The 6240-nt window shown below is 35.4% G+C and overlaps 1 non-coding gene across 1 annotated transcript; it reads right to left on the bottom strand.

Annotated features, from left to right (window-relative positions):
* Positions 1-4024: 4024 nt before the first annotated feature.
* LOC118154887 (U6 spliceosomal RNA) lies at positions 4025-4131 on the bottom strand. Its single transcript, XR_004745137.1, has one exon. It is a non-coding gene; the product is annotated as a U6 spliceosomal RNA (small nuclear RNA).
* Positions 4132-6240: the final 2109 nt, after the last annotated feature.

Consider the following 6240-nt stretch of genomic DNA (forward strand, 5'->3'; position numbering starts at 1 on the left):
TGCTACTGTAAACAGTGCCACTATAAACATATGTGTGCATGTGTCTTTATAATAGAATGATTTATAATACTTTGGATATATACCCAGTAATGGGATTGCTGGATCAAATGGAATTTCTATTTCTAGGTCCTTGAGGAAGTGCCACACTGTCTTCCACAATGGTTGAACTAGTTTACACTCCCACCAACAAGTGTAAAAGTGTTCCTATTTCTCCACATCCTCTCCAGCATCTGTTGTCTCTGGATTTTTTAATGATCGCCATTCTAACTGGTGTGAGGTGGCATCTCAATGTGGTTTTGATTTCCATTTCTCTAATAATCGATGATGATGAACATTTTTTCACATGTTTGTTGGCCTCATATATGTCTTCTTTTGAAAAGTGTTCATTTCCTTTGCCCACTTTTGGTTGGGGTTGTTTTTTCCTTGTAAAACTGTTTTAGTTCTTTGTAGATTCTGGATATTAGCCCTTTATCAGATGAGTAAATTGCAAAAATTTTTTTCCCATTCTGTTGGTTGCTGGTTCACTCTAATGATTGTTTCTTTTCCAGCTCAGAAGCTGTGGAGTTTGATTAGATCCCATTTGTCTATTTTGGCTTTTGTTGCCAATGCTTTTGGTGTTTTAGTTATGAAGTCCTTGCCTCTGCCTATGTCCCGAATGGTTTTGCCTAGATTTTCTTCTAGGGTTTTTATGGTATTAGGTCTTATGTTTAAGTATTTAATTCATCTGGGGTTAATTTTAGTGTAAGGTGTCAGGAAGGGGTCCAGTTTCTGCTTTTGGCACATGGCTAGCCGGTTTTCCCAACACCATTTATTAAACAGAGAATCCTTTCCCCATTGCTTGTTTTTGTCAGGATTGTCAAAGATCAGATGGTTGTAGATGTGTGGTGTTGCCTCCAAGGCCTCTCTTCTGTTCCATTGGTCTCTATCTCTGTTTTGGTACCAGCTCCATGCTATTTTGATTACTATAGCCTTGTAGTATAGTTTGAATCAGGTAGTGTGCTGCCTCCAGCCTTATTCTTTTTGCTTAGGATTGTCTTGGCTATGTGGGCTTTCTTTTGGTTCCATATGAAGTTTAAGGTGATTTTTTCCAGTTTTGTGAAGAAGGTCATTCGTAGCTTGATGGTGATAGTGTTGAATCTATAAATTGCTTTGGGCAGTATGGCCATTTTCACAATATTGATTCTTTCTAACCATGAACATGGAATGTTTCTCCGTCTGTTTGTGTCCTCTCCTATTTAATTGAGCAGTGGTTTGTAGTTCTCCTTGAAGAGGTCCTTTACATCCTCTGTTAGTTGTATTCCTAGGTATTTTATTCTCTTTTTAGCAAGTGTGAATGGGAGTTTGCTCATGATTTGGCTCTCTGTTAATCTGTTATTGGTGTACAGGAATGCTTGTGTTTTCTGCACATTGATTTTGTATCCTGAGACTTTGCTGAAGTTGCTTATCAGTTTCAGGAGATTCGGGGCTGAGATGATAGGGTCTTCTAAATATACAATTATGTCATCTGCAGTTAGAGACAATTTGAATTCCTCTTTTCCTAATTGAATACCCTTTATTATTTTTTTTCTTACCTAATTGCTCTGGCTAGAACTTCCAATAGTATATTGAATAGGAGTGCTGAGAAAGGGCATCATTGTCTAGTGCCGACTTCAAAGGGAATGCTTCCAGTTTTTGCCCATTCAGTATGATATTGGCTGTAGGTTTGTCGTAAATAGCTTTTATTGTTTTGAGATATGTTCGTTTAATACCTAGTTTATTTAGAGTTTTTAGCATAAAAGGCTGTTGAATTTTGTTGAGACCTCTTTATCTATTGAGATAATCATGTGGTTTTTGTCTTTGGTTCTGTTTATATAGTGAATTATGTTTATTGACTTGTGTATGTTGAAAAAGCCTTGCATCCCTGGAATGAAGCCTACTTGATCATGGTGGATAAGCTTTTTGATATGCTGTTTTCATTGGTTAGCCAGTATTTTATTGAGTATTTTTGCATCTATGTTCATCATGGATATCGACCTGAAGTTTTCTTTTTTTATTGAGCCTCTGCTCCGTTTTGGTATTAGGATGATGTTGGCCTCATAAAATGATTTGGGAAGGAGTCCCTCTTTTTGTATTATTTGGAATACTTTCAGAAGGAATGGTACCAGCTCCTCTTTGCATGTCTGGTAGAATTCAGCTGTGAATCTATCTGGACCTGGACTTTTTTTGGTTGGTAGGTTAATTGCTGCCTCAAATTCAGTTCTTGTAATTTTTCTATTCAAGGTTTCAACTTCTTCCTGGTTTAGGCTTTGTAGAGTGCAAGTGTCCAGGAATTTATCCATTTCTTCCAGGATTACTGGTTTATTTACATAGAGTTGTTTGTAGCAATCTCTGATTATAGTTTGTATTTCTGTGGAATCAGTGGTGATATCCCCGTTACTGTTTTTTATTGCATCTATTTGATTGTTCTACCTTTTCTTTTTTATTAATCTAGCTAGTGGTATGTCTATTTTGTTGATCTTTTCAAAAAACTAGCTCCTGGTTTTATTGATTTTTTGTAGGGTTTTTTTCTGTCTCTATTTTCTTCAGTTCTGCTCTGATCTTAGTTATTTCTTGTCTTCTAGCTTTTGAGTTTTTTTTGTCTTGCTCCTCTAGCTCTTTCAATTTTGACGATAGGGTGTCAATTTTAGATCTTTCCTTGCTTCTCATGTGGGCATTTATTGCTATAAATTTCCTTGTAGACACTGCTTTAAATGTGTCCCAGAGATTCTGGTATGTTTTGTCTTCATTCACATTGGTTTCAAATAACATTTTTATTTCTGCCTTCATTACATTGTTTGTCCAGTCAACATTCAGGAGCCAGTTGTTCAATTTCCATGAAGCTGTGTGGTTCTGAGTTAGTTTCTTAATTTTGAGTTCTAATTTGATTGCCCTGTGGTCTGAGAGACTGTTTCTTAGGATTTCTATTCTTTTGCATTTGCTGAAGAGTGATTTACTTCTAATTATGTGGTCAATTTTAGAGTAGGTACAATACAGTCCTGAGAAGAATGTATATTCTGTGGATTTAGGCTGGAGATTTCTGTAGACGTCTATTAAGTCTGCTTGGTCCAGATCTGAGTTCAAGTCCTGGATATCCTTGTTGATTTTCTGTCTCATTGATCTGTCTAATATTGACAATGGATTGTTAAAGTCTCCCATTATTATTGTGTGGGAGTGTAAGTCTCTTTGTAGGTCATTAAGAACTTGCTTTATGTACCTGGGTGCTCCCGTATTGGGTGTGTATATCATTAGCTCTTTTTGATGCATTAATTCTTTTACTATTATGTAATGATCTTATTTGTCTCTTTTGATCTTTGTTGGTTTAAAGTCCATTTTATAAGACACTAGGATTGCAACTGCTGCTTTTTTTTTTTTTTTTTTGCTCTCCATTTGCTTGATAAATCTTCCTCCATCCCTTTATTTTGTGCCTATGTTTGTCCTTGCTTGTGAGATGAGTTTCCTGAATACAGCACACCAACGGGTCTTGACTTTTTATCCAATTTGCCAGACTGTGTCTTTTGATTGGGGCATTTAGCCCATTTACATTTCTGGTTAATATTGTTATGAGTGAATTTGATCCTGCCATTTTGATGCTAGCTGGATGTTTTGCCTGTTAATTAATGCATGTTTTTCATTGTGTCGATGGTCTTTACCATTTGGTACATTTTTGGAGTGCCTGATACTGGTTGTTCCTTTCCTTGTTTAGTGCTTCTTTCAGGAGCTCTTGTAGGGTAGGCCTGGTGGTGATGAAATCTCTCAGCAATTGCTTATCCATAAAGGATTTTCTTTCTCCTTCGCTTATGAAGCTTAGTTTGGCTGGATATGAAATTCTAGGTTGAAAGTTCTTTTCTTTAAGGATGTTGAATATTGGCCCCCACTCTCTTCTGGCTTGTAGTGTTTCTGCTGAGAGATCTGCTGTGAGTCTGATGGGCTTCCCTTTGTGGGTAACCTGACTTTTTCTCTGGCTGCCCTTAGCATTTTTTCCTTCATTTCAACCCTGGTGAATCTGAAAAATATGGAATGCCTCACAAATTTGCCTGCCATGCTTGCACAGGGGCCATGTTAATCTTCTCTGTATCATTCCAATTTTAGTATATGTGCTGCTAAAGTGAGCACCTGCAATGCCCTTCACTAGCTTTGGAGAACATCTCTAAGGGAAACATGTTCAGTACTTTATATTTCATTTATTTCTTCTTGTAAGAATCACAGGTTTCTGAGAACTTGTGAGAGTTGCCTTCCATATATTCCTCAGCATTGGATATAATACTTATGTTTCTCATATTTTCAAAGGGGGACATCATGCTTACATGCACACAGTCTTGTGTCATCAAAGTGGCATAATGGTAACCAAGGTTCCTTCTAGATTAGTATGAAGCATCCAGGCAGAAAAAGATATTATTTTTTATATATCATATAGATATTTCACTCTGTCTGAAGAAATAGAACACAATGATGGGACTAATCTCTTGTTTAGATTTTCTTTGGCCATGTACTATCTAGAAATAAGAAAATAAAGATCTATGTTCACCACCCCCTTATCTCCCCAATGTCCCCAGACTGTGGAATGTTGGGATTCATAGTGTGAATGCTCTGAAAATCAATTATTGTCAGATTTTGTTTTCAGGGCTGCCAGACAATATTTTGGCTCAACTTCAGTCCATTTGGAACACAGCTGTTAAGTTGTTGACAAAAACTAAGGAAATATGAACATGTTCCACCCTTTCCAAAAAAAATTGCAATTGTTGGCAACCAACTCAGTTAGATGTGAAATTTTCTTATTGAAGAGAAAGTCACTATCACTCTCTGGCATCATTTTGGGCTGATCTGGTCATTCTTGTGTTCCAACACACATGGCACCCTTCACTCACCACTTGAAATTTCAGAATTTACTTTTGGTCATAAATTTGAGCTTTAAGTTACTGTATTAATAACTGCCCAAATCTTTAAGCTTCCTTGGGATTTAGTGTCTCATTGGTTTCTCCACATCACCAGGTACACTTTTTAAAAAGACTTTAATGGTAAATTAGCACTGATTTATTTCTAAAGAATTAGTGGTTATATTATACTGCATTTTTTGTAAATCATAGAAAAATATTATTCCATTAACTAATAAATAGTATGCTGTCATTTATCTAAGAAAATAGAGGTATTATATATATGTGTGTGTGTGTGTGTATGTAAATACACATATATTTGTTTACATTAAGAATAAAACAATAGAAAGATAAAGCACAGAAATGTTAAAACTTTATCTGTTAGTGAAGGAGAGAACAGGGTAGAGGGGAGAGGAATAGAAACTAGACTTCTTTGAGTATATATTGTTTATTGATTTGTCTTTGGAATTTTGTAGATTTTTACCTAATAACAAAACAAATTAGAATACATATAAAAGGAATTTTTAAAAATGTTTTAAAAAGCAAATAAACTTAACTGTTTACCAAATAGAACTTTACATTTTGATGAAAATGTTCTATTCTCCACCATTTAATATGTAGTAGCCTCTAGCTATGCAGATACTTACGATGCAGCTAATATGACTGAGAAACTTAATATTAAGTTATAGTGAAGTTACTTAAATTACATTTTTACTAGCCATATGTGGCTTATGGCTACCATACTGGAGAGCACAGAAACAGAATAGTCACATAGAAAGAAACTACTCCAGGTGATTTTAAAATTCAGAAATGTGATTGTATATCCCTAGGACAAAAGAACTTAAAATGACAAAAAGAACTTAAAAATAATATTAAATGATTTTAAGTTATAATACTTTTGAGAGTAACATTGTTATTCTGAGTTTGTTAGGTCTATACTGTAAGATATTTAATGAATGAAATGATTAATTATGTCCGTGTCTTTGAGAACCCAGATTTTTTGCATGATTAGAAGAAGATACAGATTGAAGGTTGATAAGGTTAATTCTTTTTTTGTTTTTTTGTTTGTTTGTTTGTTTTTTTAGACACAGGGTCTCACTATATTGCCCAGGTTTGTCTCAAGCCCTTGGGCTCAAGAATCTTCCCAGCTCAGCTTCCCAAAGTTCTGAAATTACAGGCCTGAGCCACTGAGCCTGGCCAAAAATGTTTGGGGCTTCTATATAAACTCATTATGTATGTTTTCTTAAGAAAATAATTTCCAACTCTGTTCACTGAATAACCCTAGAAACAATGACTAACCCATTAGCAAACAGACCCCTAATGCTCAGATTATGGTCTCTAAATGCCTTTT

Source organism: Callithrix jacchus, chromosome 6, assembly GCF_049354715.1.
Source record: "Callithrix jacchus isolate 240 chromosome 6, calJac240_pri, whole genome shotgun sequence".
Lineage (NCBI taxonomy): Eukaryota > Metazoa > Chordata > Mammalia > Primates > Cebidae > Callithrix > Callithrix jacchus.